This window comes from Danio rerio, chromosome 20 (genome assembly GCF_052040795.2).
Source record: "Danio rerio strain M-AB ecotype USA chromosome 20, GRCz13ab, whole genome shotgun sequence".
In the NCBI taxonomy this organism is placed as follows: domain Eukaryota; kingdom Metazoa; phylum Chordata; class Actinopteri; order Cypriniformes; family Danionidae; genus Danio; species Danio rerio.
Genome location: NC_141040.1, coordinates 54630233 through 54655000, shown reverse-complemented (window position 1 = coordinate 54655000; position 24768 = coordinate 54630233). Strand labels below are relative to the sequence as shown.

At 37.5% G+C, this 24768-nt stretch overlaps 2 protein-coding genes across 3 annotated transcripts in view; both read right to left on the bottom strand.

Annotated features, from left to right (window-relative positions):
* Nucleotides 1-24768, bottom strand: part of cpsf2 (cleavage and polyadenylation specific factor 2) — a 495879-nt gene that overhangs the window by 33071 nt on the left and 438040 nt on the right. The window lies entirely within an intron of this gene.
* The window catches only part of LOC147832348 (uncharacterized), a 298807-nt gene continuing 277272 nt past the window's right edge, over nucleotides 3234-24768 (bottom strand). The window contains exon 8 of the mRNA XM_087299007.1: nucleotides 3234-6949. The gene's annotated coding sequence lies outside the window, so the exon portion shown is untranslated. The remainder of the gene's footprint in view (nucleotides 6950-24768) is intronic.

Here is a 24768-nt window from a genome sequence, read left to right as displayed (position 1 = left end):
GTTTTATATGGTAGAACATCTAAACACTTTTGCATCAATTCTGGATCAGTTTTAGGCCCTTTACTGTTTACTATTTACATGCTACCTCTGGGAGACATTATTAGAAGACATGGGATCAGCTTTCACTGCTATGCAGATGATACTCAATTATATATTTCAACTAAACCTGACGAGACGTCTGAACTTTCTAAACTAACTGAGTGTATCAAAGACATCAAAGACTGGATGACCAACAATTTTCTTCTCTTAAACTCCGACAAAACAGAATTATTACTTATTGGGCCTAAAACTTGCACACAGCAGATCTCGCAACTCAATTTACAATTAGAGGGAACCAAAGTTAGCTTTAGCTCTACTATAAAAGATCTGGGTGTCATATTAGACAGCAATCTAACTTTTGAAAACCATATATCCCATGTCACAAAAACTGCCTTCTTTCATCTGAGAAATATCGCTAAATTACGTAATATGCTATCCGTCTCAGATGCAGAAAAGCTAGTCCATGCTTTTATGACTTCGAGACTGGATTACTGTAATGCTCTATTTGCTGGCTGCCCAGCATCCTCTATTAACAAACTTCAATTAGTACAAAATGCAGCAGCCAGAGTTCTGACCAGGTCTAGAAAATATGATCATATCACCCCAATTTTATCCTCCTTACACTGGCTGCCTGTTAAGTTTCGTATTGAATTTAAAATATTACTTCTCACCTATAAAGCTCTAAATAGTCTAGCTCCTGTTTATCTAACCAACCTTCTGTCTCGCTACAATCCAACTCGCTCTTTAAGATCTCAAAATTCAGGGCTTCTGGTAGTACCTAGAATAGCAAAATCAAGTAAAGGAGGTCGAGCCTTCTCTTTCATGGCTCCTACACTCTGGAATAGCCTTCCTGGTAATGTCCGAGGCTCAGACACACTCTCCCAGTTCAAAACTAGATTAAAGACCTATCTGTTTAGTAAAGCCTACACTCAATGCATCACCTAACGGGTTCCACACTGGCTTCTACATCTTGCTTATATACACGATGAACAGCAGCTACTCTAATTATTCTCTTTATTCTCTATTTTCACCTGGGGATACTCATCCCGAGGTCCTCAGATTATGCAGAGTCACTGATTGGATCCAAGACCAGCGACGTGATGATCCCAAGGATTCCATATCCGGGACCAGGCCATATCCTGAGCTGCTGCTGCGCTGATAGTCTTGGGGAGTGGAGAACATGAGTCTGATTCCAGCGACGTTCCAGGGACAGACGAGTCTTCGCTGAGGCCATCTTCCTGCCTAAACCACGGCGAATGAAGCTCTGCACAAGACTTTTGGCCAGCGGAGAAATTAAAATGGTCGTGCCCAACTGAGTCTGGTTCTCTCAAGGTTTTTTTTCTTCACTCCCATCAGGTGAAGTTTTTTTTCCCTCTCCGCTGTCGCCACTACCTCGCATGGTTCAGGATTGGTAGAGCTACACATCGATGAATTGGCTCTTCAGTGTTTAGCTCTCAGTAATGAATAAATCACACTGAACTGAGCTAAACTGAACTGAACTGAACTTAAACACTAAAACCTGAACCACACTGTTCCAGTTACTGTGACCATTTATGTGAAGCTGCTTTGACACAATCTACATTGTAAAAGCGCTATACAAATAAAGCTGAATTGAATTGAATTGAAAGATAGATTTAATAACAAAGTGCAAATTAGTCTCGCAGTCTCACAAAAGCAGTTATTTTACTGACAATGCATGAACTGTGAACATAGACAAGCTATTCCATTTCATAATGAACAATGGCGTGCATAAACCAGTGCAAAATAAGTGATGAAATATGGATATTACGTACAGTAATAGTGCAAAAACTAATTTACTGATGCATTTAAAGCGGTCATAAACCCTGAAAGCAAAATACCAGCAATCTTTTAACATAAGGCTGCATTTACACTGCAGATCTTGATGGTCAATTCCGATTTTGTGACTGTATCCAATTTTTTTTTTAATGAATTGCTTAAATCATCGGTCCCACTTTATATTCAGTGGCCTTAACTAATACGTACTTAAACAGGAATTAATAGTTTGTTACAATGTACTTATTGTGTAAATACATGTATTTATTGTGTACTTATGCTTGATTAAATGCATGCATGTAATTAAATCTGTAGTTAACTTTTGTATTTACATTTGTAAATACACTGTTGACCATCCCTTACACCTTAACCTACCCTTAAACCTACCCATGCCACCAAACCTGTCCATAACCCAACCCCTATCCCAACTCAAAAGCACCACAAGTGTTTTCAAATACATTATAAACACAGTAAGTACATTGTATTTATTTTTTAATGTAAGTACATAGTAGTTAAGGACACTTAATATAAAGCGGGACCAAATCATCTTTTAAAAGTGACTCGTATCCGATCATCTGCATTTACAAAGCACACGGCAAAGGTGCAATGACCAGGACAAAAAGAGCAGGTGCTGACTAACAGCTGATAATTAAAGAGTGCTCTTTAATTATTTGATTCCTGTATGTATTCTGTTCGATGCTTTTGACAAGCTGTTTTACTATAGTTTATGATCATTTGTCCATCTTCTTTTGATATATAGGCTTTTTTTAAACCTTTAGGCATCTTAATGTAATGTCGTGATTTATGCACGTGATGTAGCTATGCACTAGTTTTATATTAGTTTACATTGGTTGCGTGGTGGACACTGCGCTCTCTCGCTCTCGTTAACATGCTTAAATACCTGTGCTATAAGACAATATAAAGGCTGTTCAAGCCCTCGTGTATGAGATTTAAGGTTTGGGACTCTGCTGAAGTCTGTTCTGAAATGAAAGTGTCAGACTTGACGTCATTCGCTATGGATTTTAATCTTACATTAACACAATAACATGCATTTCAATATTAACATTTATTATGTTATAAAGAGTGTAATATGAAAAAAAAAAACAGTGGAGAGTGATGAAAATTCATGTAAATCAAAAAGGAAAAGAATATTTTTATTATTATTTATTAATATTTTTTATTTACAACAACAACAAAAACTATAATAATTATAATAATACCAATGGTAGTAGTAATAATAATAATAATAATAATAATAATAATAATAATAATAATACTAAAAAATAATAATATTAGTAATAATATTAATCATAATGACAATAATAATAATTGTTATTATTATTGTTGTTGTTATTGTTACTGTAACGACCGGGGAGGGAGTGACAGATACAACTGCAGGTAAGATCCAATATGCAGGTTTATTCAGCGTCAGGCAAGCAGTGGTCATACAGGTGCAAACGGGTATATTAAGGCAGTCCAGAATCATAAACGGTAAACAGGCAAAAGGTCGATACATCACGTTATCGATGAGAGAAAGTATAATGCAAAGAGGCGTTTCCGGCATCATGGCGAAAATTAATTCTTCAGCCAATCAAGTGCCCCCTTCTTCCGCGGGCCTTGGGGCTTCAGCCCCACCTAGCCCTTACAGTTCGTTAATCCGGCCCTGCCCGAAGAATAAAGTGTGGAGTCCCAGGAAGGAGCTCTAGATGGAGACTGGCTCACGCTGATCACTTGACGCAGAAGTATAAACCAGACTTATGCATCCACGCTTATGCTGCGCCAGAGCATACAACGCGCGTTTGATGCAAAAGTATAAATTAGCCTTTAGTCCCTTATTTATAAGTGTTCGCCACAGTAGAATAAACCGCCAACTATTCCAGCATATGTTTTCCACAGTGGATGCTCTTCCAGCTACAAACCAGTATCGGTGTACCGAATGAACTGGTGTGTTCCATTTCAATGAAGAATTTGTCATCGTAAATTTGTTTGGGGACTTGTAAAAGTGTTATGCTTCTTGTTTATTTATTTTTTTTTATGTAAATTTGTTTCGTCCTTGGTAAAATCGCTTTTCCTATGTAATGGTGTCTTATGATAGGAAAAAAATGTTTCATTTTTTCCAAAATGTAAATTTCTCTCGAGCTTCGTAAAAGTGTTTCACACTATGTAATGTTGTTTTGCACTTCCCGGCCACCGTACTTACGCCTTACCCAGAATATAAAACACATATTAATACATTTAGATCATTTACTTTAACCTCTTAAACTCTTCTGCTATTTTGGGATTTCCGCCTGGATTTTGCCTACCCAAATTTAAAAGCTTCCCAAATCCCCATGCAGAGGTGTAAATGCAAACATTTGGTATCATTTTAAAGAAAACTCTTTGAATTTTCATAAAACTCTATTGAAAGTGTTTAAAATAACTGTATATGTTGTCTGGGTTATAATAAACACTAAAAAGAGGCGGTTTTTGTATTTTTTTTTTTATAAACTTAAATTTGAAGGTGTACCTTTTAGGTTCTGTGTGGTCTGGGGTGCTGTAATTATTTAGGTGGTTCCTGCACATGTCTGTAATCATAGGATAAAAGACAAATGTCTCCACCATAATCTATGCAAAAGTTATTGTATTCCAACTGATGAGAGGTGCTGTACAAGCCACAGGGGTCGATTACTGTTTTCATATTTCGCTGTTCTTTTGTTTGATCAAACATAATTCACTGTGTTTGGACCACGTCAGACATATGAAAGGATTACTTATGCACATCACCTCAAAAACAGAGGAGAAATGGCCCTGAAGCGCACAGCATAAGGTAAGAGATGACAGCTGTCTGTGCTATCTGGGGCTGCTTATTGATCATAAATGTATTGTTTTCACTTCTGCGCCATGGAAACACGGCGATTTATTCGACAACTGTTTGATTTGTGAATATAATTCAGTAAAAAGAATGCCAGAACCGTATGAGCACCGGCAAGAGATTTCATTTGAGCTTTAACTTGTACATGTGTCATATATGAACCATATGGAAATGAACCAATGTTCCATACCCAGCTCGGGTATCCAAAATACTGTGTATTTAAGTGTGAATAACTTTTGTACAGTAGAATAAAAACCAAAGTGATGCATATGTGCAAAAATATAGATCCTACACTTTCAAACGACACCACTTACAGGGGTCTGGATCAATGCTAGCCCTTTAAATCTTAAAGCGAAAATCGATGACGTCACTGGTTAATCATTACTATTGGAATGTGAAGAGACTTTTAAAAAGCACAACAAAACTTGTTTCTGAAAACGATCTCCTTCTCCACCTTTAACACTGTTCCAAGGTATTTGAACTCTAACAAAACAAAACAAAAAAAGCAGGCATGCAAACCTCAAGATGAAACAAACACAAACTGCAACAAACAACAACAGCAAACAAAAAATGTATTCGAATGTATTAGCTGTATTACATAGATATATACACTAGATGTCGCCTGGCCTATTGTTGTCTATTGGACGGAATGCGTCAATAGCGCCGCCATCTTGCTACAGGGTAGCACTCCTTTGAAATGAATGCGGGACCAAGGTACAGTGGAGGACTGTGGCCATGCAAAGCCAGAGATATACACATATATCTGTGATCGGGAGTTTTCCTGGATGTGGTATGTAATTTTTTTTTCTAATTACGAAAATTATAATTTTACATCACTTTTCTACATTGATGGATCAGTGACCGCACGGGCATTCCTGACAAAAAGCTTGTGTTTGTGTGTACAGAAATGTACTATTCACCCTCTCTGTTAAATTTGATCCAATCATGTCCTGAAACACACCTCCTCTCCTGCTTTTACTTCTCATACTGACGGAGGGAGCGATTCGTTTGTGAATGAATCCCCCGAATGACTCTTTCACTAACGTTAGCCGACAATAATACAAGTTTCTGGCAGCGCAGCATCTCGTTGTCATATTTCTTTTGCATTGTTTGATGATTTTATTCAACAAAACTAGCATAAGCCGAGTGTTTAGTGCGAGTTGGAGCTACTTTGCCTGGTGAATGGAGTAAGAGACTGTATTATCATCAATAACGTGACCTGATTAGCACAAAAGTTCAGAACATACAAAAACAGAAAAAAACAATATTACCTATGAAATGTTCTGCCATTGTGCTTTGTTTTCTTTGTTTGCTCGTTACTACTCTCATAGACAGCGCTAAAGTCCCGCATCTTCACGTAATAACACTGTCCTGACTAGTGCGGTTGAATGACATTTGTCCTGGGAGCACTGTACCAATGTGGCGGCGCTATTGACGCATGCTCAGGGTCCCTATGCGATATCTAGTGTATATATCTATGGCTGTATCAGAAAACAAGACGACAAAAAATACTGATTTTGTTAGCAGCGTAGCCACAAGAGAGAGCTGTTGAGCTGTAGTTTACTCCTCATTTCACACTGTATGATATTATAAACATGTGAAGTCAGTATTAAACATGCACATGTTGTATTTAGGTGGTTTCCTATATTGATTTATGGCCAGAAGTCAAAATTATTCGCCCTTCTGTGACTTTTCAAACATTTCCCAAACTAATTTTAACCCTAGTTAAGCCTTTAAATGTCACTTTAAGCTGAATATAGCGTCTTGAAGGATATCTAGTCAAACATTATGTGCTGTCATCATGACAAAGATAAAAAAATCAGTTATTAGAGATGACTTATTAAAACTATTATGCTTAGAAATGTGTTGGGGGAAATAATCTCTCTGTTAAACAGAAATTTGGGGAAAAAATTATACAGGAGGGCTAATAATTCTGACTTCAACTGTATATTTACCTGGATATCTCCCTCTGCTCATCACATCCGGTCTGGTGTGTGGTGTGTGTGAGTTTAATCCTGGCTGGCTGATAAAAACTAAGGTTAGTTTTGACGGCTCTTATCTCTGAAGTCCAGGTTCAGTCAGTGTTCCTCATGTTCCAGCATTAAATCAGAAATCCTCCAGAAAGCTTTGGGAATCTGCTGTGGATTGAAGACTGACAGGACGAGGGGGTTTTCTGCTGCTTTCTGTTGGGTTTGATCTTGTACAGTAGCGTTCAGACAGATCCAACACACGCTCTTGGTTCATCTCGAAGGATTTTGTGTTATCCTGTGACAAAACGAGAGATTGGAAGTCTTAGGGGTGGATGTTTTGTGGTTTTTTAGGTGATAAAAGAGAAGAAAATATAAAAACATTTTAAATCATGATGCATTTCCTTACAATTTAAAGCTAAATTATAGTATTAAAGGGGTAGTTCACCCAAAATGTACTCTCTATTTACTCTGCCAGGGAGGTCAGAAAAATAAATATAACTGAAAAGAAAAACAAGATTATTATATTTGTTTATTCTTGGCTTCAAAAGACTAAACTTAAAGGGACAGTTCACCAGAAAAATGAAAGTTTTGCCATCATTTACTCACTTTCCACTTGTTGTAAGAGTTTCTTCTGTTGAACACTAAAGAAGATATTTGGAAGAAAGGCTAAAACCGGTAACTATTGACTTCCATTGGAGAAACAAATATGTTTTGAGTTGTTAAATAATTAAATGGATGAAACGTAACAATCGATAAGTCCACTGATGCTGGATGAATAAGGAGAAAACACCACCGCTTGTTAAGTAAAACAAAAAATAAGTATTTATTAAACAGAGAATGTCAAACAATGAATAGGAAACGTAATGTAAATGTAATTTAAAAAAATCAAATTAAATAAAGAAAACCGGAGTGTTGCCAAAACAAAGAAATAAATATAACAAAACAATCTAAGCTGACAAACATAGCTAAACAATCTAAGTCAAGCTCGCCTCCAGAACAGCGCAAGCGCACGGCTTTTATACTGCGCGGACCCAATCCTTATTGGCGAGCCGACTGAGTGACTATGGTGATTGACAGCTCACTCGACCAATGGTTGCACACGTGAAACAGGACAACGAGAGAGAGAGAAGAGTAAAACAGAAAACGTAAAACAGAAAACAACAAAACACCACAAAACATATGTGAAACGTAACAACCCCTATTGAAGTCAATGGTTTTCGTTTTTTCCAGCATTCTTCAAAACATCTTCTTTTGTGTGTAAAAGATGAGAGACACTCATAAAGGTTTGAAACAAATGGAAGGTGAGTAAATGATAGCAAAACATATTTTTGGGGTTGAATTATGCCTTTAAGCCTAGTCTTTTGAAAATAAATAAATAAATAAATAAATAAACAAACAGATCTTGTTTTTCTTCTGAATTACTTTTTATTCTGACCCCCCTGCAGATGTTTTTGTTTTAAGCTCACTTCTTTGATGATTTGTTTATTTATTTTTTAGAAAACAAATACTTTCTTTTATATAGCAGCAATAATTTGTTTTACAGTTGCAAAATTTCTTTGGAAATGTTATATGCAAAATGGCTATGCAATATGCAAAAGAGCTACACATTGCTGTTTTTAAATAACATTCTCCGTGACCTATAGTGTGTGCAAAGTTCAATTATATAATTTTAGTTTGACGTTTCCATGTTTTTCTGGGTTATAAACAAGATTATTATAAAAAGGGTTATTTTAAATAGAGATACACTTCCTTATAAAGCAAAGTGAAAACATTAAGTCGTTTCAACTGAAAACAAATTAAGAAACAAACATTTTTTTCCTGAAATAAATGTATTTTTCTAAACTCTCTGGCAGATATTTTTAGCTTAAGCTCAATTCTGTGATGATTTATTTACTTATTTTCCAGAAAACATGACTTTCTTGTTTAGTAGCATATGAGTTATGCAATATAATTGAATTTCAGGAGTTTTCACTTAGATATTGCTCGATGCTATTAGCAGGTTTGGCATGCTGTCACAGGAGGGAACTCTGAGCTCAGAGATAATTGAGCCCAGGGCTCCCACCTAATCAATTAGCATGTAAGGGGGTCCGAGATCAGGTAGTTCTCAATAGCTTACCCTGGTTAAAGGAGGAAAAGTAGGAGATGGGGTGAAAGGAAGGATTCTTCCAAAACGAAGATAAGGTAGTAGGGTGAATTCGGTCAATTTGTTGTAAGCTTGAATCATTCTGATTGGATTATTCATGATTACGGATGAGAGGCCAGACGTGATCAATCATATTCAGTTCAATTCATGTTTAATTCTATAGCGCTTTTTACTTTGTAGATTGTGTCAAAGCAGCTTAACATAGTTCTAGTAAAGTCCAGATTTCAGAGTTGAAGTTCAGTTCAGTTCACATCAGTTCAGTTCAGTTCAGTTCAGATTAGTTCGGTTCAGTTTAGTTCAGTTCAGTTCAGTTCAGTGTGGTTTAAATTTCACTGCTGAAAGTTCAAACACTGAAGAGCAACTCCACCGAAGCACAGCTCCACAATTCCCGATCCAAGCAAGCCAGAAGCGACAGTGGTGAGGAACAAACTTCACCAATTGACGAAGTGAAGGGAAAAAATAAAAACTCGAGAGAAACCAGCCTCTGTTGGGCACGACCATTATTCTTCCTGTAGGGAGCTGCAGTCACAACATATATTGTGCTCCTCTCAAAATTAATTTAAAAACTCCACTAAAAAGCATTTTTAATGAAATATAAGCAAAGTTTGGTGATTTATTTATTTTCATATTTTCAAGAAACACTTTTTCTTCTATGGAAACATATGAGAAGCTAAGTTAATTTTAAAATACAATATGCAACATTGCAATGTATTGCTGTATGTATTAAAATAAAAAAAATATTTTCCATGACAAAGGGGCAATGTTACATTACATTTTACATTATTTACATGTCATTTCCATCCACAGTTACACACATCAAAGTTGTGACTTATAGTTTTATTTACACTTTTCCATGTTATATGTAAAACGACAGTGCCAGTGTATAGCTCTATTTACATATCATTTTCCATGATAAAGTTTGGTAAAACATTCCAATTAAAATGTATATCTGTTTTAATTTGGCATTGCAATTAATTTCGGAGTTTTATAAATACCGTATATTATAGGTGGCCATAGATAATTTTTTAAAATCCATATTAATCTCACTGTAATCTAGGAATTAATCTAGATTAAAATGGCTCATTTGACTGCTTGAGAAACTGTTTACTGTGATAATTGGTGATGAAAATAAATGATGTTTAATAAGATGTACTTGTGTTTACTGACTGTTTATTCCGTTAAACATGAATGTTGAACTGTCGGCCTACATAAGCTCCAAAAAGCGATTTTTGATCACCTTAATCTGACTAAAGTCAGAACTGAACTAACAGAGATGGAATGAAGACATGTGGACTATGCAGATATTAGTGGCACTACTGAAGTAAACACCCCGATCAAACTATTATCATCATGTAGGACTTATCATCATATTTTCCAACAGGATCCACACATGCGGCTGTCAGTAAAGGACCGTGCACACATTGCGAAATGCAGAAGTTTTGTTCTTTCCATTTGGCGTGCGTTATTAAATTCCATAACACTCTCACCAGTCCTTACTCCTTATTTGCATCTTATACCCCAGTTTGTCACGGGGGCATGAATGAAATGTTCATGAGTGAATGTGAAACTGCCCAACTGCAGTTAAAGTCAGCCAAAATTACAGAAAACTCTTCCATGAAAGCACTTCACGTAAACACCTTAATTATTTTATTGTCTATTAAGGCAAATAACTACACTACAGATGTCCATGTAAGTGTAGTCAGTAGTGTCTTCAAAGTGAGTGAAAGATCCAGAAGGGCATCCTGCTGATTTGATTCAGAAGGGCACTTTTTTGTCAGACGGTTCACCGGTTTATTTTCATTCACATCATTCATTTTCAAAAGCACCCAGTCCATCTAATTTATATATGTTTTACTGGAGCGCATAAACTCTACAGGTGCCTGATAAGTTAGATGTGGAGCTAACATTAATCAGATTCACTCTCGTGAACTGCATCCATGTGAGTACGTCACGTTTGATGTGGTAATTTCACTGCAAAAAATGCTTTTCTTACTTAGATTTTTTGTCTTGTTTCTAGTCCAAATATCTAAAAATTCCTAAATCAAGAATAGTTTTCTGGACAAGCAAAACATATTGTCTTGTTTTGAGAAGTAATATGCCAATATTAAGTGAGTTTTTCCTTAAAACAAGCAAAATAATCTGCCAATGGGGTAAGCAAATTAATCTTACATCAAAAGAAAAAACAAGATTAATTTGCTTACCCCATTGGCAGATTATTTTGCTTGTTTTAAGGAAAAACTCACTTGATATTGGCATATTACTTCTCAAAACAAGACAATATGTTTTGCTTGTTTAGAAAATGCTTCTTGATATAGGAAGTTTTAGATATTTAGACTAGAAACAAGACAAAAAATCTAAACAAGAAAAGCATTTTTTGCAGTGTTCACAGTAGAAATACACGCAGGTTCGAAGACTCGGCCAGGTTCGAAGAATTTGGCCAGCTATACATCCACACTAAAATATCAAGGTGAAAGTTATCATAGCTTGCAAAGAATAGACCCAAATTTGAGAATAGATTAACGGCGATTATATTTTTTATTGCCCGATAAGAGTCTCACGTTAACACTGCACATTAATGCCGATAATGTACACACACACACACACACACACACACACACACACACACACACACACACACACACATATATACATATATATATATATATATATATATATATATATATATATATATATATATATATATATACAAAGCGAAATGGTAACATTAACTCTTGTCTTTAGAAAACAAAAAAAGAAAAACAGAAGAATTTAAAAATATCTTGTTACATATATATTTTAAGCACAATTCTTTTCTTTTATTATTATTATTTTCCAGAAAACAATTGTATGGAAGCATAATTCTCAGCAAAATTTATTTTGAAATTTATTATGCAAAACAGCTATGCAATATGCAAAAAGGCATTGCATTGCTGTATTTAAATAGCATTTAATCTGCAAAGATCAATAAACGTATATACAATTTACATTTGCCAACCACAGTTATACACATCTATTCAATTTTTCTATAAAATTTTATATGCAATTTTGCAACTTATAAAGCTGTAATATCTATGTAAAGTAACTAATTTGCATATTAAATCCATGGTTGGAGAAGGCTAATTAATCATTTAATTTTGCATATGTGATGGAGAAGGCAAATTACTATTTTTTTTTTCCTCAACTTATTTTCATTTTCTCCAACTTGGCGGGATTTAAAATCACAAATAATAATAAAACATTAACATTGACCCGCTATTAGCACAAATATCTTTCATTTACATTCTAGGTTGACATGCATGATTTAATCTAGAGAAATGCTTGATGCTAATATTTAATTCTGCTCATGCAGACAGATTGAGAAATGAGGGAAAGCTCCTGGAAGTGCGGTAATTCATACGCAGGGCTGCTGATAGCATTAAGCATGTAGAAGTAGGTGAACTCATTAGCAGAAACAGGTGTGATGGTCACTATGGCAACTGCTGGTGCTGAGGGGAAACTGAGAGGGAAATGAAGAACACATGCTTGAACACCTCTGAAGCGTTCAGTGTTTACTAGGCTTACTAGTCAGTGTGTTTGTGATATTCATGATATGTAGCAACATATAAGTAGCAACGAGATTGGCCACCTCACGTCAATCACACTTGTCTTGTTTAAAATGGGCGGTTCTTAGAAAAAAAAAGGCAATGTGGAAAATACTGTAAGAGTCTATTTAAATTAAATTTTTAACAATATGTTTCCATGCAAAGTCGCAAATTTATTTTATATGCAAAATCAAAAAGTATTAGTTTATATGAAGTTGTCATAACCGAGAGAACAGCTTTGCATTTGAAATGACATAGCTGGTGTGTGGTGTGCGGTCTGGTGCAAAATGGCTGCCGTCGCGCCATCCAGATGGATGCTGCACACTGGTGGTGGTCGAGGAGATTTTCCCCCCATTGTGTAAAGCGCTTTGAGTGCCCAGAAAAGCGCTATATAAATGAAAGGAATTATTATTATTATTATTAATGACATAACTGCGTGAATGGCACCTAATGGCATTTCTCATAATAAAATCTTTTTCATATTTATGACGTGTGATATATCATATAGACCATGAAGTTTTCATGAACACCCCTTGTAAGTAAAGCACTAACAAAACTGCTTAGCTCCGCCCACTCCCACAAAGCATTACAAATGATGTAATGGCCATTCACTCAGTCATTTACCTTTGGCTAAGTCACTCATTTATCAGGGGTCGCCAGACAGCTGAATGAACTCAACTGCTTGTTAACGCAAATTTCTAATCAGCCAATCACATGGCAGCAACTCAATGCATTCAGTCATGTAGACATGGTCAAGACGATCTGCTGCAGTTCAAACTGAGCATCAGAATGAGGAAGAAACGTGATTTAAGTGACTTTGAACGTGGCACGGTTGTTGGTGCCAGACGGTATTTCAGAAACTGCTGACCTACTGGGGTTTTCACGCACAACCATCTCTAGGGTTTACAGAGAATGGTCTGAAAAAGAGGAAATATCCAGTGAGCGGCAGTTCTGTGGGCGCTAATGTCTTGTTGATGTCAGAGGTCAGAGGAGAATGGCCAGACTGGTTCCAGCTGATAGAAGTAACTCAAGCAAGCACTCGTTACAACCGAGGTCTGCAGGAGAGCATCTCTGAACACACAACGCATCCAACCTTGAGGCGGATGGGCTACAGCAGCAGAAGACAACACCGGGTGCCGCTCCTGTCAGCTAAGAACAGGAAACTGAGGCTACAATTCACACAGACTCACCAAAACTGGACAGTAGAAGATTGGAGAAACGTTGCCTGCTCTGATGAGTCTCCATTTCTGCTGCCACATTCGGATGATCGCGTCAGAATTTGGCATCAACAATATGAAAACATGGATCCATTCTGCCTTGTATAAATGGTTCAGGCTGGTGGTGGTGGTGTAATGGTGTGGAGGATATGCTCTTGGCACACTTTGGGTCCATTAGTACCAATTGAGCATCGTGTCAACACCACAGCCTACCTGAGTATTGTTGCTGACCATGTCCATCCCTTTATGACCACAGTGTACTCATGGTTTCTTGAACATGACAATGAGTTCACTGTACTCAAATCCTCCACAGACAGCAGAGCTTAATCCAATAGAGCACCTTTGGTATGTGGTGGAACGGGAGATTTGCATCATGGATGTGCAGCCGACAAATCTGCAGCAACTGCGTGATGCTATCATGTCAATATGGAGCAAAATCTCTGAGGAATATTTCCAGTACCTTGTTGAATTTATGCCATGAAGGATTAAAGTGTTCTGAAGGCAAAAAGGGGGTCCCACCTGGTACTAGTAAGGTGTACCTAATAAAGTGGCAGGTGAGTGTATATTTTTTAGAGTGTATGCAGGTTAGTTTTACCTTCAGACTCGACTTGTTCATCCTCTCTTGTTTTGGGACTCGTCTAAGATATACAACACGACAGAATCAGACATCACATCTGTTCCTCAGAGGACACGCCATGTTTTTCACATCAAAGAACGCAGAAAAAATACCTTTAATCAATTTTTCTCTCCTGTTCTGTCAAAAAGTGAAACACTTTAGCTTTTTAGCTGCACAGGAAGGTCAGACTCTAAAGGTCTTTAGTGTTGAAATCTCCTCCGTGTCAGAGTTCACATCCAGCAGAGTAATTACCTTCAGAAAACATACAGTAAATCGCTCGGGGAAGCTCTGGAAACATTGTTCAGCTTCACCTTCAGTGGAAAAGCGGCTCAGATGAGCACTCATTAACCAGCATCTGCTAACCGCTTTCAGAGAGAGGTTATTTCAGTCTGGGAGTATAATTACCTCTGGAGTTTTGCTGGTTATATTCAGCTGAACACGAGAGGATTTAGCTGGAAATAAAGTTTTGTTTGCAGGGTTGAGATTTGATGTCATTTCTGAACGAGCTGAAACTCATAAAGAGATGTGACATTTAGTGCTGGAAGAAGTGGGAAATGTGTAGGATTTGAGATGACGTAAAGTGCAATGCTCCAATTACAAAACTCAAAATAGCTTTGGTATTTAATGAAATGAAGAGGAAAAGCTTGAGCTCCTGCTGCAAAGCCAAATAATTGCTTAAATATCTGCACAGAAAAGCATTATAACAAACTCCGTAACCCCGGGGACTGACACAAACAACTGAGGTAGGATCCAAAATGCAGGTTTATTCGTAGTCAGGCAAGCAATGGTCAATACGGGTGCAAACAGGTGTGTGAGGACAAACTCGAAGTAACATGCAATAGGTCGTACGGCAGGCGGCAGACTAAGACAGGAAAGCTAACAAGGATAAGGTCGGTACACAGGATAACAAGACTAGGAACCGCGTTGTAGTGCTACTTACAGTAAACAAGACTCGGCAAACTGAATGGGTGAGTGTGTGGCTTAAATAGTGTGTGCAATCAGTCTCTGACAATCCTCAGGTGGTGTGAATGTAATCAGTTTAGATGAGGAAGCATGTGTGTCTGTGACCGGAGTGCATGCATGAAAATGTAGTCCAGAAATGGTGGATTTGTAGTCCATGGTTATTGAGACTGAAATCCAGCGATCTTATGAAAGACGATCGCTGTTAATCGTGACACACACACAGTTCATCTGGAAAGAGCTCACAGCGCATTTTTTATGTTGCAGCCTTTTTCCAAAATGGATTAAATTAATTTATTTCCTCAACATTCTACACACAATCCCCCATAATGACAATGTGGAAAAAGGAGTTTTTTAAATTTATTAAAAATAAAAAAGCTGAAAAATCACATGTACATCAGTATTCACAGCCTTTGCTCAATACTTTTTTGATGCACCTTTGGCAGCTTATTTTTTCTGAATAAGGTGATTCGTTCAGTTTTAGTCTTTTCATTTTTATTTTGTGTTTCAGTTAATGAAAAACCTTTTTGACCAGGAGTTCTAGTTTTTGCATGTATGTGTTACCAATTATTAAAACCTTCTGGTCATTTCTGAGTGAGAAGCTAATGGTCTAATCAGATTCAACTATTTATGCTAAGCTAAGGTAAAAGTGCTCCCACTAGACCCAGGATTCAAATATGGTAAAACTCTTCTGTTTACCTTTAAATTAACAGTAAAATGAGAATAAATGAATAAATCTGCTTTACAGTAAACAGTTCAACCAACTGTTGCTAGTTTGGTAAAGACTATCCTACTAATGTCTGTCTGAATTATTTTCAGTTGATTGCAGTTAATTTGTGAATTATGAGGTCCCGGAACAGATCTGGTAATGGATACGGAATGTTACCCGAAGATGGAGGGGTGGGGGGGATGCGGGGTTGTCACGCACCAACCAAAGAGCGGGTTTGGGGGGTGGGGGGGGGGGGGGGGGGGGGGGGTAGGGGTTGAGGGTTGGGATGGTGGTAGGTGTGTGGGGGGGGGGGTGTGGTGTCGCGCGCGAACTGAAGAGCTGGGGGGATTGGCGGGTGGGGGCACTTCAGATCATTATGGAAGGACACTTTCTATCCAAGACTAAGTGTGCTTTCATATCCGTAGTTAGCTTCATTTGGTCCGGACCAAGGGTAATAAATGCTACATTGTTGCATTTTCTGCCTTCTTTGGGTCGTTTTCACACCACACTGCTTGCTTTGGTCCGAACCAGTTGAAACGAACCAAAATGCAGTCATCTGACAAAATCCACATCTCTCATTGGCCAGATGTTGTTGAACATATTTCCTAAACTGCTTATTGGTTGGTCAGAATTCATGTGCAGGAAAATGCCAGTGAACTCCCGCAGGTAAACAAAACCTTTTACTCTGGAGGGACGACTGCTTTAGACAAACTATACAGTATGAAAATGAAGCGCCACCGCGGCTGGAAAACAGTGTTTAATGCATCGCTCGTCACTTCAGGAGGAGGCGTGAATTAATTTAGCTAAACTGCGACATGGCCATCCTGCAGAAATATTACCAACGATCCATCAGGTAATGTTTTCCCCTCTCTCTCTCTCTTTCTCTCTCTCTGTTGGTAAAGTGCTGTCAACAAATATTTTTCCTCCATATTCCATAATGCACAGCGCTTCGGCCTATGACAGCTGAATTAGCCCAAAAGGCACAGTACTTTTTGCGGTTGGACCTGTTTTAGTACGGATCATATATTCTCACCACAAACGAACCGCTCCAGGGTTCGTTTGAAAGCGTACTGAGACCACCTCTTCAGGTCTCGGTACGCTTATTTGGTCCGCTTTTGGTGCGCACTCGAGTACGATTGCTGCATTCTCACCTGCCCAAACGAACCGCACCAAACGGGGAAACGAACTCTAGTGCGATTCAATCGAAATAAATAAGGCAGGTGTGAAAGCACCCTAAAAAGGGCATGTTGAGCCCAATGTGTGCACGTGTCTGTGAAAGGGTGTCGCGGACAAAGAATAAAGAAAGTGAAGAGCGGGGGGGTGGGGGGGGGGTGGGAAGTGAAGAAGGTTGGTGAGTCGCAGAAGACAGTAAAAGTGAACAGCAGATGGGGGAGGAGGGTGGTTGAGAAAGGGGATCGGTAAAATGAGGTGCCAGATCAGATTTCAGAGGTGCCACATCCGGATATGGCGTGTTCCGGCACAAATTAAGCTCTGAGCGACATGGTGGCACAATCACATCACAGCTAGAAGGTCGCTGTGATGGCTGCCCCGGCTGGATCAGTTGGCATTTCTGTGTAGAGATTGCATGTCTGCTGCGTAAAACATATGCTGGATAAGTTGGCGGTTTATTTTAGTAGTGACCCCTGATTAAGGGATTAAAGCCCTGCTCACACTGTGAGATTTCAGCCATGATTTTGTCCCCTGAGACAAATTTGGGAAATCCTAAAATATTCCTCAAAACCTAGGCTAAAATTGGGGATCTTTGTTGGTTTGAAATATATACAAATGAAAGATTTTTCCTCTGAAGAAGTTCTGTCAGCGTCAAAAGATTTCCTACTAATGGTTGTCTGAATTATTTTCAGTTGATTGCAGTTCATTTGTGAATTGTGAGGTCCTGGAACAGATCAGGTAATGGATACGGAATGTTACCCGAAGATGGAGAGCGTATGACAGGGGAGAGCGAGGAGGGGGGGTTGGATGGCGATTTCAGACACTTTCCTGCAGCGTGACACCAGCTGCGATGAGCGTCAATCCAAGAACCAATAGAAGCTTCGAACTTGATGACACAATAAATGCGACAATTTAAATGACTGGGCAAATGTCAAATATTATTATTATTATAGAGACATGTTGCATGAAAAATTACCGCAACAGATTGTTTACGTTTGCTGTGAGGAATCATTTCAGAACGTGGTATAGTAAAAGTGTCACGGGTAGATGACGTCAAACTCCGGGGGAGTTTTCTTTTGTGTTTAGTGCATTTTCATTGTTGTTCAGTCTGACATTATGACAGCTGAGATCTTAAAATATGACATGGGAGCCATGTTCGTGCAGTCTGACGTGCTATAATTGTTCGGGATTATATATAAAAAAATAATAATGAATAAATAAATAAATAAATAAATAAATAAATAAATAAATTGAAATAAATAAATAAACAAATAAATAAATAAATAAATAAATAAATTGAAAAAAATAAATAAATGAATAAATAAAAATCTCTCAGTGTGAGCCGGCCTTTAGTCGAAAAGAAAATGAATGATTGAATGCAATCCACTTGATATTAGTTGTGTTTAGTTTTACTTTTTCACTTTCACATTTTTGTGATTTTTTAATTTGTGTGCTTCAGTCAACAAAAATGTTTTTTGGCCAGTAGTTTTAGTTTTTGTTTACTAACCTACAACCTTGCACTGCAGTATGCATTACCCAGCAGGCGTGTGTGATTTGCGAATCTGCACATGCTCAGTGGTGTGAGTGTGTTTCTGCAGGCGCCGCAGGAGAGCTCAGTGTAAAGCGCTGAGCAGACGTGATGTTTCTGCTGATCTACAGCACTCCATTCCCTGCTGTCTGAACACTGAAATACACCTAATACACAAATACATTGAACATGTACACATAGACATCACCTATATACTACAAAACTGCAGGATAACTATATACAGTTGAAAGCAGAAGTGTACATACAGTACACTGTATAAAAAGGCAAACAACCATTTAAAAAAGTCAGATGTCAATGTGACTAAACTTTTTCTCTTTTAGGTAAGTTAGGATGATTAAATTAGTTTCTGTTATGCTAAAACCAGTTAAGCTCTGGGGCTATTTGGGGTAATTCCACCTGAATTTGGCCTTCTGATTTAAAAAGCTTCCCATAACCACATGCAGAGGTGTACATACAAAAGTTTGGTATCATATGAAAGGAAACCCTTTGAAATTTCAGAAAATACAGTTGAAATTGAATACAATTGTTGTATATATTGTCTGTGTTTTAATAAACACACAAAAAAGGCGCTTTTTTTATAAACTGAAGTTTGGTAATGTGTAACTCAGGCCTTGAGTGTTTCAGCACCCTAGAAACAATTTTATTTCTTTCCAGCAGGTGTCAGCAAACACAGGATTTTTTTTTTCTTTATAATAATTTATGTGAGAGTTATTCTATTCCAACTGCAAGGAGGAAAAATGGCTTTTTTTTTTCATTTCCGCCTACCTATTTTTGAAGTCTCCCCATACCCTCATACAGTACAATAAATGCAATATCTCAATGTCATTTTACAGAAAACCCTTTGAAATTACAAATAGAACTGCCTGCTGAAAGTGATAAATATTGTTATATATGTTGTCTGTACTATGATGAACCACCTCAACACAAAGCGCTTTTAGTTTTTTTGTTCTAAAGCCTGGTTTAGAAAGTGTATAAATCAGGCCCTGTATGCTCCATCAAACTGCAGATTGTTTTGATTGTTACCAGCATTTGTCAGGAGACACTAGAATAAAAAATTTTTTTTTTTAAATTTGCTTTATCATGTAGTATGCAATAATTATGTTAGTTCAACCGAAGGGTGGGAAATCACAACTTTTTTGCTTCTGATCTGTGACTTTTACGCACTCTGTTTTGGACACCTCACTTCCTGTTCATCATGCAATATCTCAGTCACCTATTGGCTGATCAAGGCTCGCGATGAATCAGCATAAAGCCGAGAATCTCACCTTTACAATGATATGTAATTCGTCTGGATAGGTCGAAGCTATCATATTTTCCCGAATTTTGGAATATCATGACCCTAATTTGTTGCATTTCTCACTTACAAGACACAGCAGGGGTTTACTGATGCACACGTCCTCAGAAAATGCTGAAAATGGACTCATTTTGCAGAGGACAACCTAAGGTAACAGATGATGTAGCTTGTTTGGCTATCTGTGCTAGCTCCGGCAGCTCACGGAGCATTTATACATCGAGTGTAAATTAAGTGTAAAACGTTCGTTACAGTACAACAACTATCAAAGTGATGTGTATCAGTTGAAAATAGACATTCTAAGCTTTCACCCAGTAGGTCATATGGTGTTATAGATGCAGACAGACCTCTTAAATCTATAGTTATTCTCCCGATGACGTCATTTTGTCCCCGGTACCGGGCACTGCAGAGTTTAACTGGTTAATAGCAGAATAATGAGACAGATATTTGTTAAGAAATTGTTATAACTTTTTTTAAAAGTCAAGTTTACATACAGTAAGATTATTCTGCCTATGAAAAGGCTCAGATGATGGTGTCGAGGTTTTGGAAGTTTCTGATTGGCTAATTGACAACATTTGAGTTAATTGGAGGCTCAACTGTAGAACAGTATTTAAGGAAAACCTAAAACACACTGCTTCCTTGTGTGACAACATGGGGAAATCAACAAGCCAGAATCAACAACAAAGCCAGATTACAATGTGCTAAATCACACTGGGAAAAAGACTATTTTTTGGAGACATGTCCTGTGGTCTGATGGAGCTAAGATTGAACTATATGTCCATAATGACCAGTGTTACATTTGGAGGACAAAGGGGAAAGCTTACAAGCCTAGGAGGACCATCCCAACTGTGAAGTATGGGGGCGGCAGCATCATGTTGTGGGGCTGTTTTGCTGCAGGAGGGACTCGAGCACTTTACAGCATAGATGGCATCATGAAGAAAGAACATTATGTAGAAATACTGAAGCAACATCTCAAGACATCAGCCAGGAAATTAAAACTTGACCTCAAATGGTTCTTCCAAACAGACCATGACCCTTAGCATACTGCCAAATTAGTTTAAATGTGCTTTAAGGACAACAGAGTGAATGTTTTGGAGTGGCCATCACAAAGCCCTGATCTCAATCCTATAGAAAATGTGTGGGCAGAGCTTGTGTGAGCAAGACTCAAATCTGACTCAGTTACACCAATTCTGTCTGAAGAAATGGGCCAAAATTCCTTCAAAATATTGTGAGAAGCTTGTCGAAGGATAACTAAAACATTTGACCAAAGTTATACAGTTTTAAAGCAAAGCTAAAAAAATACCAAGGAAATGTTTGAAAACTTTTGACTGTTATTAATAAAAAATGATAAAAAAAAAAATTCTCTCATTATTCTGACATTTAGCAAATGTAAATCATTTAGGTAATCCGTGACATGACATGAACGCCAAATGAAATGTCATCCAGACTTTAAGGAATGAAAAAAAGGAGACAGAAACTATTTCACTCTTCCTATTGGCCTTTATGTGTTTCTCCCAAGTGCTGTCGACTACATACATGCCAGTCAACAACAAATGGCAAAAAGGAAAAAAAAAAAGACACTCAAACATCCATCGCTAAATAAAATGTTGCAATATTAAAAAAAAAAAGGATGATACAGCGGTAGAGCGACCATCACACTCTTCTTAGAGCTCGCCAGAACTGAACTGAGCTCCCATATATGCGTGCTTACATCTCAAAGGTAAATCAACCACAGAAGAAGTCCTCTTAAAGAGGACATTTATACACAATGCATATCAAACATTAAGCGACCCTTACAATAACACAATAATTAACCCCGAAAAAAGCAGCGCAATCAATACCAGACTGTTGTTGTGTTTGCGATAAGGAGGGGCGAGGCTAAATCCAGCTTCTTGTTCACAGCTTATCCGGCCCCTTAAAAGCTTAAAAAAACAATATGCTTCTGTTTTTCAGCTTCTTATTCGCGCTCCGGAAAACACACTGTTTTTGTCTGAGGTGCACTGCTGGTGCATTGCTATTTTGAGAAACTATAATAGATTTTCCAATAGACCAGAACAAAGCCGGTCTATTGTCCAGCGCAGAGCGCGTTAGTTGTGCGCCTCGCTTACACACTGCTTAATACACACAAGATGTAGAGCAATACGCAAATATCTTTACAGATGAAAAATATTAAAAATATTAAGGATATATATAGGATATAAATATAAAGAATTAAAATATTACAAAACATATTATTTTCTAGCCTACATAAATATAAAAACCAAACTTTCATGCCTTCTTCATCTCCGGGGGCTTTTTTAGTTTATTCGTGACAATTTGCTTTTGTATAATGTTATTATTATTAGCAGTATTATTTATTATATCCATATTTATATTTGTTTAATTAAAAACAAGCTTAGATTTGCCCACCTGTCAGGTTTTAGACACAGGGCACAGCATGTGTTTTAGGACAGGGGTTCCCAAACGTATTAGCTTGCGACCCCCAAAATAACAATGTTAGTGACTCGCGACCCCCCAATATCCTCTGAGGTGGTTATAAATACAGAAACCTTGCATGCAACAGCGCATACACACCAATAGGCCCAAGTTTATTCTTAGTTTAATGTTAGTTTTTATGTAAATCAGAGCTGTAAATGTGCCAGAAAGTTTAACCTGATATTATAAAACCAATCTGCTGCATCTGCCGCCATTGGTGTGTCTTTAAAATTATGTAATTACCCCAGGGGTCGCAATCAAATAGAACTAGTAACTATAAGCGACTGTATTAACTATATAGTATATATTCACTATAAACAACAATTATTCTTTTCAGTAGTTTATTGATAAAGTATGGTAATTCTTATGGTTTAATATAAATAGATTTTTGGAAATCGCCACGCGACCCCCCTTCATTGTCCCGCGACCCCTTAGGGGGTCCCGACCCCCACTTTGAGAACCACTGTTTTAGGATATAACTCAGGTTTTTGAGCACACTTCATTATTATTGTTCATTTATTCGTTTGCTGGTAATTAGAACTCAATTTAGAAATAGTTTTGAAACAAATATTTGCACTTAACAAACAAATTTAATTATTTATAGGCTAATTGATATCTGTGCGCACAAGGTCTCCCTATCCATGAGAGCGAAAGTGAAAGTAGATAATGATGATCGTGCTGGGTTTTCTCAGTTTTTCCTCTTTCAAAGTCGTCATGTAAATAGCAAATGCGCTATGGCGCGACACAACTGGCTCTTAAAGGTAATGGGAGATGAGACTCTGATTGGTTTATTCTCAAAACACACCTATAACTCATTAAGAAAATAAGCTCAACCCTTTTAGATCATGCGCCATGGCACAAAGCGGATTTTTCCATCCTTATATAAGCAATAGTGGAGTCTGACACGCTGCTAATGCGTTTGCGCCCTGCGCTTTGCACTTTGCGCATGGATGGTCAAAATAGAGCCCTTAATCTTCTAAGCAAGGGCTTATTATGCGGTCCTGGCGCCATCTTGTGGATAGACAACGTCAACTGTCTCTGACTAATGAACACTGATGCGCTGTCTCAAAAATTATATATATTTTAAAATAGACACTATCCTTATAATTAAACTGCATAGTTGCAATCAAAACAACTGCATTCTTGACTAAAATAGCCTCAAAAGTGCATTATGTTGCCTGACAGCAGCAATATTTGTCAAACTGTAGAGCGTCCTCTGCTTGTATGTGGGCGGAGTAATAAACAAAGGTGAAGAGGCCTTTGTGTGCTGTTACTGGCAAAATACCTCACGACTATCAGCCAATCAGATTAAAGAACCAGACAGAACTGTTGTGTGTATATATATATATATATATATATATATATATATATATATATATATATATATATATATATATATATATATATATATATATTAGGGGTGTAACGATATTAAAACCGAACCGAAATATCACAATACACCAACCACGATACGTATCGCGAAACTCTCGTGGCGTACCGCGGTACTCTCATGCCCCCTGCTGCCCATTGTTGAGGTTGACGTCACTTGTCTCTGACTAATTGAACCAATTTAAACACATCTTTAATATCATATTTGATTAAATTGTTTTAGTAATGATGAGGATTTGTTCTAAATATTTTATTCTAAAGTTAGTATTTTAGTGCATGTTATGTCATGTGACTTGAGTGAGCATCACACTCGTTACTACTGGACGCAGGACGGCTGCTTTAAATAGTACTGAGATTGCAGATCCCCCAGACACATTTAAGTCATCTGTGTGGAAACATTTTGGTTTTCCAGTTGAGTACAGGAATATAATTCGTGTCCTAGACAAAGCGCACGCCTGTCTGTCTTAACTGTTTCACGAAACTTACTTGTAAGGAAAAACATTTAAAAAGTGTGGTAATTTCACAATGTGAGGGTGTAAGCAACAGAACTGCCAACAAAAGTGATTTAATGTACAAAAGTAAAACCAGAATAATGCCGAAATATACAAAAAAGAGAAATATTTACACTAATAAAAATGATATAATAAAGTAACAAATTCAAACAAAAGTATCAAACAAAAATTAGTTAAACTCGAGCAAGGGGGTGATAGTGAAGACAAACAAAAGAAATACATATAATAAAACAATTCTAACTCATGAATAACCCCTCTTACCTCGCTAAAACTGATGAAAAGAAAAAAAAAAGGTCTTCAGCGCCGAGCGCCGCATTCTTCCCTATACTGAATAAAATAAACAAAGATGACCTTCACCTCTTACCTGATGTCTTTAACAATACATTTTCTACATGTTTGCAAAATGGAAATCGTATGACATTTTCCCTATCGACCTAACACTAAGACTGAACTTGAGGAGATGCAGCTATATTGTCGGGAAGGAGCGGAGCCAAAAAAATAA